Source organism: Lissotriton vulgaris, chromosome 7 (genome assembly GCF_964263255.1).
Source record: "Lissotriton vulgaris chromosome 7, aLisVul1.2, whole genome shotgun sequence".
NCBI lineage: Eukaryota > Metazoa > Chordata > Amphibia > Caudata > Salamandridae > Lissotriton > Lissotriton vulgaris.
In genome coordinates this window covers 937513100-937522603 of record NC_141695.1, presented here as the reverse complement: position 1 = coordinate 937522603, position 9504 = coordinate 937513100, and the positions used below count along the sequence as shown (strand labels likewise).

At 46.7% G+C, this 9504-nt stretch overlaps 1 pseudogene; it reads left to right on the top strand.

Moving 5' to 3' along the window:
* The first annotated feature begins 5836 nt into the window (after positions 1 to 5836).
* LOC147702746 (protocadherin gamma-A6 pseudogene) lies at positions 5837 to 9069 on the top strand (annotated as a pseudogene).
* Positions 9070 to 9504: the final 435 nt, after the last annotated feature.

The following is a 9504-nucleotide window of genomic DNA, read 5'->3' as shown; positions in this document are numbered from 1 at the left end:
CGGAATTGTAGAAGCCCTTTTGTGGATCCTGACGCCCTGGGAGAGGACCGTGCACCCCTGCACCTAAAGACTGCTGTAGCGCCTCGCCGGACCCGCTTCGCGGGTCCCGCAGCGCTTGCTGTACTGACTTTGGGAGCTGTTTGCGGGAGACCAGAGGAACGCGGGGCAGGTGAGCGAGCTAGCGGGGCTGCGAGCATTGAGGCAGGGACTCCAGCGTCCAGGAGTCCCTGCGCGCCCAACCAGTCACACCTGGGCTGCTCTCCCCGCTGGCCACACCCCCCTGTCCACCAGCCAATCTCTAGCAGTAACGGGGTATTAGGCAGAATACTGTTACCGCTCAGCGGGAGCGCGCCGGGAGAAGCCCGGGACAAGGGCGGGACCGTCTGTGGCCGTCAGAGGCCGGAATAGGCTGGGCTGGGCCTACTCTCTTGGCTTCGCCGCCCACCCCCAGGTACAGAAGCCGATAAACCACCTTATAGCTTGTATTTCACCCTAAGAAACAATGCCGTCCCCGGCAAGGGAATGTACTCCCTTAAGACAGGCAGGAACAAAAAACATGACCTTAGATAATTACTTCCCTCGGGCGGGGGGAGAAGGGGACAAGGAGAACATGTTAAGCCGGCTTAGGGCTGAGCGGAGACGCTCTATAGACAACTTGAAAGGCCTACCCCTAGGAGATTATCCCCCTACACCTAGCTCAGATCTAACACTATTGGATGACGTCCCTATCCTGCTTAGGGATGTCACAAAAACGCCCCCAGAGACACCAAGGACCTCAACTCCAGTGAGGAGCGTAAGCCCAAGCAGGTAGACGATTGATTTAATTTCCCAACCCCCCCCACAATCAAAGTCTAGAACAGCTAAACCTAAACAAATCGCTGCGCAGGGTGTATTTGGACCCCCCCCAAACAAACGTAGGAGGAAGTCGAAGGGTGCCCAGGTTAAAAATAAACCCAAGATCTCCCACTCTGACTTTGGGAAGCCACCCAAACATACCATACCAACTGTGACTGTGGCGGGTGATTTACACCCCTTACCCACGGCTCAGGACGGTGGGGCCCCCATTTTGTCTAAAGAGATGGCTAGTAACATCGCCAATGCCCCTCTTTCTGTTGCCCCGCTGGGCAACCTGGAATTCCTGCTCAGGTCACTTTTGCTACCTATTAGTGAAAGCATTAAAAAAGTGGAAATAAGATTAACTATTCTTGAGGCCACACTAAGTAGCATGAAAAACCCGCCCAATTCCCATGAAAAGGTTCTTAAACCCACTGTCAGTTCAAAAGCCCCGAATAGCGCACCACACCTGGCTCCCCCACAGGCGGCCATTACGGCCGCCCCACCACAAACTCAGAGGAACAACCCTGCCTTAAATAAACCACCTAACTGTACAGGATCTAGCCCCCCTGCAAAGATAAACAGCGTTCCCCCAGCACAGCCCAAAGAAAGTGTAGCACCTACTCCATCAATGAAGCCCCCCCCTAGGCCACGCAGACCCAATTTACCACCAGAGGCGAACGACTTCACAGTAGTTATGGCGGGCGTCCCCCCATTAAAGGAGGGTGAGGCTGAGGATTTCTGCACTTTAAAAACTAGGGTGATTAAGTGGCTAAATCAGAACAGACCCTTACCTGTACACTTAAGCAACGAGATAATAATGGTCAGAAGGGTACCCTGGATAGGGAGAACACGTAAATCCAACATAGGGGACTGCATATTGGTGAGCTTCAGGGATACTGGAACAGTTGCTCACATATGCCAGGGAAGGAACAGATCACTGGTGACAACAATCCAAACACTCCATGTGTCCTTTTTCTTTCCTCCTGTCCCGGTTCGCACACATGGGACCCGTTCTTATGACAACTGGGAAAGGGTGGGCCAAAGGGGCGCCCAGCATCATGAGTTCAATCCCAGGCCACCACCTAACCGGCCATCACCACCCTTCCACACATTTAATCGGTTCCATTGTTTGGATGGACTTGAGGGGGTGGACTGACAAACAGAACACTGCAGGTGGGATAGCGGGGACAGAGGTGCCCAAAATGTAGAGCAGGAGAATCTCAGCCACGTATCAACAGGTAGTGCCCGGAGCCAGGTGTTGGATGAACCTAGGGTCGTAGACAATGCATGCATAGGTGATGCGCAAGGACCAGTCCCGGGGGAGGAAGGGCGAGAACCTCTAGGTGGGTCGCAACGAAGTGGGGTCCAGGCGGGGGACGCACTAAAAATCATTTCATGGAATATAGCCGGTTTGGCTGGGAAAGTCAATAACAAGGAGTGGCTTGAATACATCAGGAAATTCCACATAATATGTTTGCAGGAGACCTGGGCCCTAGAGAATAATATCCATCTACAAGGGTATAAGTCCTTTGTTGTACCTGCGCAAAAATCAAGATCAGGGAGAGCCATGGGAGGTTTGGCTATTTATACAGATTTGAGCCTACCGGGAAATTATGCATGCCTTGAGTGCAACTCCCACAGGATTCAGGCTGTCAGGTTCACTGGGAAAGGCCTTAGATTCGTCGCTGTAAACCTCTATAATAACGAGACTGCGGGATCTAACACCCCCCTTGTCATCGAACTAGATAACAGGTTGGGTCAGGTACTAACAGGTCAAAAAAACGGGCTCCCATATGGGTTGGTGGTCATGGGAGACTTTAACTGCCATTTGTGCCCGGCACTGGTCCAAACAAACATAGATTGGTCCCGATGTCCTATGGTGAAGGGACCGCATTTCTCTCACACGCCGTTGGGCTTAGCCCTTAGGACGTTACGGCTTAAATATGATCTCGGACATACCATTAACATGGTAGGGATGCAGGAGGGTGGTACACTCCCCCCACATTTAAGGGTAGAGGATGCTCCTCCTTTATAGATTATATCTTGGTCTCTAGGGCACTAACTAATAAGATAATCAGTGTAGGGATCGAGTGGAGTGGTTTTAGCGACCATAACCCTCTTGTTCTGGAACTGCTGTACTTGGCAGGCCCAAGAATTAGAGCCCACCCTACCATCACCGAGAGAGCAACAGACCAGGGCAGGAGATTAAAATGGGCTAAAATAGATGGGGAAACGTTTTACAAGGGCCTGGTGGACGCAGGGAAACTCGCTATTAATGATTGCCTGGACACCGAAGTCCGGGGACCGAGGGTAATGGAAGCCTTCGACCAGATTGCTAAGCTGGTCGATGGTTTATTAAAAACCAGTGTGCCACTCAAGAATGACGGGAATCCCCGTTGGTTCGATAAAGACTGCTCCAAAGCTTTGAGGGAGTTGAAAAGCTGCCTTAAAGCTAAACCAAGGGTCCCCCACAAAGTTAAAGAATGTAGAGACGTTTACAAAAAAGAAATTAAGAGGAGGAAGCTTGCCTTGCAGGCGGAAGCATGGGCATATTTACGAGAAGCGGGGGAAAAAAAGGATTTAGCGGGTTTCTGGAAAATAATTAATAACCCAACCTTCCAGGAAAAAGATTCCCCGGATATAGGGGCCAATATTCTCCCAGAGCAGTGGATTAACCACTTTAGGGGCCTCTATAATCACGAGCCTGGTTCCACTGTAGACTCCCCGGCCAGTTCTTTTGAGGCCACATTGGTGGAATTTTCCATCAAGGAAATCATTGCAGGGATTGAGGGTCTGACCAAAAACAAAGCACCGGGGCCTGACGGAATCCCCCCTGATCTCTTTTTGAGTAACATCGAACTGTGGGCCCCCCTTATGACAAGGGTAATAAACACTGCTATTATTTATGGCCTGCCCCGGTCCTGGTCCACGGCAGTAATTGTGCCAATCTTCAAAAAGGGCAATAGGTATGACCCAAAGTGCTACCGCCCGATCTCCCTGATTGATGTGTCAGCAAAACTTTTGGGGAGGGCAATCCTCAATAGATTGTCCGAGTGGACCGATGAAAGAAACATCTTCTCGGACACCCAATATGGCTTTAGGGCAGGGAGGTCCACTAGTGATCAGTGCCTGAATCTATATATGCTGACTGCCAAGTATACCATAGCTAGTGATGAATCCATTTATATGGGTTTTATGGACTTGGCAGCAGCATTTGACCACGTTAACAGTGAAAAACTGTGGGGCATGATGCTCAGCATGGGGATAGAGAGCGGCCTAATTAACATCTTGAGAGAACTGCATAGTGATACTACTGCCAAGGTCCGCTTTAATAGGGAGGGGGGGCTGACTAGTTCTTTTCCTTGCAAGAGTGGAGTCCGCCAAGGCTGCATTCTTGCTCCCTTTTTGTTTTCCCTCTATATCAACAACTTAGAGCAGTTTCTGCTAGGACTGAAGACAGATTGCCCAAGGGTGGGGTCGCGTCACATTCCCGTTCTGCTTTATGCAGATTACGCGGTTTTGATCGCACGCACACCGAGGAGTCTTCAAACCCTGATTGACGGATTTGTCAGTTTTATGAGTGCCCTGGATCTTTCTGCAAATCTCAGTAAATGTTATGTGCTCCTGGCATGGAAAAAAAACACCTCTAAATTTACATACAAAATAGGGAGCCACATTTTGGAAGAGGTTAAAACGTTCCCATATCTTGGTGTAACATTTGATGGTGCCTTGCGGTTTGATACCTTGGTGGAGGAACGCTGTGGTAAAATGGTTTCATCTAACGGGGCAATCGCTAGTTATGGCAGGAGGTTAGGAAGATGGTCCCCGGAACAGGTGTTAAACCTGTATAGCTCTGTATCATGCTCCAAGGTAATCTATGGGGCAGAGGTATGGGGCTTTGTTAATACCACTAGCATCCAACGAGAAGAAAATAAATACTTGAAATCAGTTCTGAGGGCCCCACAATGTACTGCTGGTTTGATTGCCCACAGAGAGTTAGGGAGATCATACATAGAAGATCTGATAAAACTGAGGCCTATTATAGCCTGGCTAAAAATTTGGGTGAACCCGGAGGCGACACTAAGCAGAGAAATCTTATCAGATTGTCTAAAGAGGGACAAATGTATGCGCATCCCTTGGCTCTTTTATGTGAAGAATATCTTAGAGGAGCTAGGCCTTGGGAACCTCTTCTTTCACCCTGCATCGATTGTAGCCCAGGACAAACAGCAAGTGGGGAGAATTTTTCTGGAGCGGAAAACCATGTGCAGAGAGGAGGCTGAAGGGTGTAAAAAGACTGTGAGGGCCCATCACCAAGTAAAAAGCGTTGAAGGTATGGAGCCATACTTGTTTCTCATGCATAACGCCCAGGATAGGTTCCTGATGTGCCGATTCAGACTAAACTTACTCCCATTCATGTTGGCATCACCAGCGGGGTTTGTCACAACAATAGATCAGAAGGGGCCCTGCGGCTGCGACAATAGGTCTCCGCAGGATTCCCTTCATTTGGTCTTACTTTGCCCTTTCTACTCAATGCCCCGGCGTAAATACCTTGTAAATATTTTGAAAAAAGCTAATTTGGTCCACGCTAGGGAGGCATTTGTTTTCTTACAGAAAGCCGAGGACCCTTTGACACTGTGTAGCATTATGAATTTTATTAAGGTAGCACTAAGACTAAGGCTCACTAGAGGTGTAGATTGAAATCTTTTATTCTCATTTTTAAATGTTTAATATGGCCATACTGTTGCAGTTATGTCTGTAAATTCATTGTACAAAGAATTCTGAAATGTTTAATGTTTTTTATTGTGTAAATATGAATGTGCTTTTATGGTGTTTTTTAATCACCGAATAAAGATTTAAAAAAAAAAAAAAAAAGAGTCGATACTATCGCGGGGCTCAGACACAAGGACAGCTTTACGACGCGGTTCAGAGTCAGACACCGAGACACTGTTACAAAAGGAATAAACCCCAGAAAGACTGTTACTCTGGGGCCGAGACACCGATGCGCTGTTACTCCTGGGCTCAGTCATCGAGGCGCTGTTACTCCGGGGCTCAGGCATCGAGGCGCTGTTACTCCGGGGCTCAGCCACCGAGACGCTGTTACTCCCGGGCTCAGTCATCGAGGCGCTGTTACTCCGGGGCTCCTCTGCTGCTTCTTGTTGCTCTGCTTGCAGTCTGTGGAGCCGCTTCCGGTCAGCTGCGTTATTCCATTCCCGAGGAGATGAGGAAAGGCGCTTTTGTTGGGAATGTGGCTCTGGATCTGGGGATGGATGCAAAGGAGTTATCAGAGGGAGGAGCCCGGATTGTGTCCAGAGGTAGGAAGCAGTATTTTAATCTCAATGTAAACATCGGACATCTATACATTAATGAAAGGATTGACAGTGAAGATGTTTGTGGACACGCTACACAGTGCTTAATAAATGTAGAGATTTTTTCGGAGAAAAAAATTGAAGTGTATTCTGTCGAAGTCGAAATTCAAGATATTAATGACAATTTTCCCACGTTTATTGCACAACAAATGACCTTACAAATCATTGAAAACACAGCACCAGCAACACATTTTGTGCTGCCGGAGGCTCAGGACTCAGATGAAGGGGTGAATTCCATACAAAACTATCAGCTTGAAGCAAATAAACACTTCTTCCTGGATGTAAAAACTGGTGCTGATGGGGCAAAGAGTATCGAACTGGTCCTAGAGAAACCTCTAGACCGGGAAGAACAGGAAGTTCACAGCTTGATCCTGACGGCCACAGACGGAGGGGATCCGGTCAGATCAGGCACAATGCAGATTAATATCAATGTGCAGGATGTGAATGACAATGTCCCAGTGTTTGACCAGTCTGTCTATAAGTTCACCGTGCAAGAAGATGTGCCCAAGGGCGCTGTGGTGGGCAGCGTCAGAGCCACTGATATTGACCAGGCATCGAACGCGGAAGTACACTACTCGCTTTACAAAATCAAGGACAAGACTTCACAGAAATTCTTATTAGATTCTACCACAGGCGAAATATCATTGAATGAACTGCTGGATTTTGAAGAAACTGAATTTTATGAATTTGAGGTCCAGGGAAGCGATGGAAGCTTCTCATCTCGATGCAAAGTTTTGATAGAGGTCCTTAATATAAATGACAACAGTCCAGAGATTAATATGTCATCACTGCTCAAGCAAGTGTCAGAAAACAGCCAGGAAGGGACAGTCATTGCTCTTTTGGACGTATTTGATCGAGATTCTGGAGTTAATGGGGTGGTTAATTGCTTCCTCCCTCCCCACCTTCCCTTTCAGTTGAAGAAGTCAGTTGGAAGTTATTACAGTTTGGTAACTGATGGTGCATTGGACAGAGAGCAGACCTCGCAATATAATATAACCATTACAGCCACAGACAGTGGGACTCCGCCCCTCTCTAACAGTAAAACCATCCGCCTACAGATCACAGATGAAAATGACAACCCACCAATGTTTAAACACAAGTCTTACAGCTGCTACATTATGGAAAACATGCCCCCTGGAACATCTGTTTTCAGCTCAAAGGCAATGGATGCGGATTGGGGGAAAAATGCAAAAATCTCTTACTCCTTCATTGATGGGAAAATAGTGGATTTGCCGTTGTCGTCTTACATATCGATTAATTCCGAATCTGGCGTTGTCTATGCACTGCAAGCATTCGACTTTGAAATGTTCAGAGAATTTCAAATCCAAGTAAAGGCTCAAGATGGTGGCTCACCAGCACTTCAGAGTAATGTCACTGTGACATTCTTCATACTGGATCAGAATGATAATACTCCTGAAATATTACACCCAGCAACTCCCACTGATGGCTCCTCGGGGGTGGAGATGGCTCCTCGCTCCTCAGATCCAGGGTATCTTATCACAAAAGTGATTGCTGTCGATGCTGATTCAGGACAAAATTCCTGGCTCTCCTACCAGCTGCTGAGGTCCACAGACCAGGGTCTGTTTACTGTAGGTCTTCACACTGGAGAGATCAGGACAGCCCGTCCAGTTATGGAAAAAGATGCCACAAATCAATTTCTGGTGGTCTTGGTGAAGGACAATGGGCAGACTCCTCTCTCTTCTTCAGTTACAGTCACCATAGTGTTGGCAGACAGCATTCCGGAAATGCTTAATGATATAGGTAACCCTTCAGCTCCCGCAGACATGGAGTCAAACCTCACACTGTATCTGGTGATCGCTGTTGCTGTTGTTTCCTTCTTGTTTCTTTTCCTGATCATCCTTCTTTTGGCCATCAGGATTCACCACTGGAGGGAAGCTCAGCTCTGTGCATCTTCCGGGGTTAACTTTAATGCACGTCCTGTCTCACAGTTTGTGGGCATCGATGGTGTCAGAGCTTTTCTACAGGCCTATTCCCATGATGTCTGCTTAACAGACTCAGTAGCTAGCAGTCTCCAGTTCCCTATTCCAGGCGACTCCAACATGGTTCCAGCAACCCAAAAAAATGAAATTCAAGGGCCTCCCCTAATTGAAGATTTTTTAGGACTAGCTAAAGAGGACCAACCCAGTGTTCCGGTAAGTGTATTTTTTGTGAATATTCTTTTGAAATTCGTACAAGACGTGATTTTATGTTGGCTTGTAATTCAAAGTTTTATTTTGTGGAGAGGAAAATATGTGGTTCATGAATGCTGAAGACAGAAGTGTTTCTGGTAGGCTAAAAGAAGAACATTTATCCGTTAATCATGTGCTGTAGCCTTAAACAAAGCGTGAATGGGTGGCAAGATGATACCAAGGGCTTCCGGTAACATCAAAAAGAATACTTGTGAATTCATTTAGAAATGTCTACACTTCATTTTTAAGCATATGTGATTGTTTGTGAAACCTCGAAATTTACACTGGAGCTGAGTGTGAACTAACTTGTTTGCGATATTTATCGAGCATTTTGGATTTTTTTTGTGAGATCTTCAGTTTGGCAGCCAGAACATGTTCTTTGTAAAGAGAACATCTCTTTTTTGACTATCTGTTGTGTAATGATTTGAGGAAAGAAAAATATTCATGTTGGAATTTAGAAATAAAGTTTTGACTGTGAGTGATATAGAGAAAAAAACCGTTAAGATCAATCAAATGACATTTTCCTTACCCCCTTTCAGCTTCTCCTCTTGTGCATAGTCATCTGCTCTGCTCACTTCCTTTCCAATACATCTGAACCGTGGTTGTCTGTGCAGCAAACCCCTTCAGATGTGAAAATATTCATAGCGTGGAGATTTGTCTGTCAAACAGCAGTATGATTCCCTGATAAACGCCAGTCAGCCCATCAGTGAATGGCCACAGCCCCTGTCTCATAGACAGCCCGAATGCTTCCTTGTTTACATATTTTCTTACCTTAATATCATGGCTCATCGTTAAACTCGGTATGTCACGAGCTAACCTGCTTTTTTTCTTTTTATATGAATTCCTTTGAACCGTGTGTGTCAGTTTACCGAATCCGCGTTAAATTGCTTGTACCTCGTTGTTCTGTGTGTGCGTCACCAGTGTTTGGATTTATCCTAAAAAAATGATAATGGAGCACTTGAATCGTGACGTTAAAAAATTGAAATGCGTGCTTTTGGTGTGCAATTATGACAAGTAGGCGTGATTAAAGAGTATATGTGTCTGTATGGGAGATGTCTGAATGCTTATTAGCGATGTAGTGCTTCGTAGAGCTCTGAGGAGTAAAATGGAGC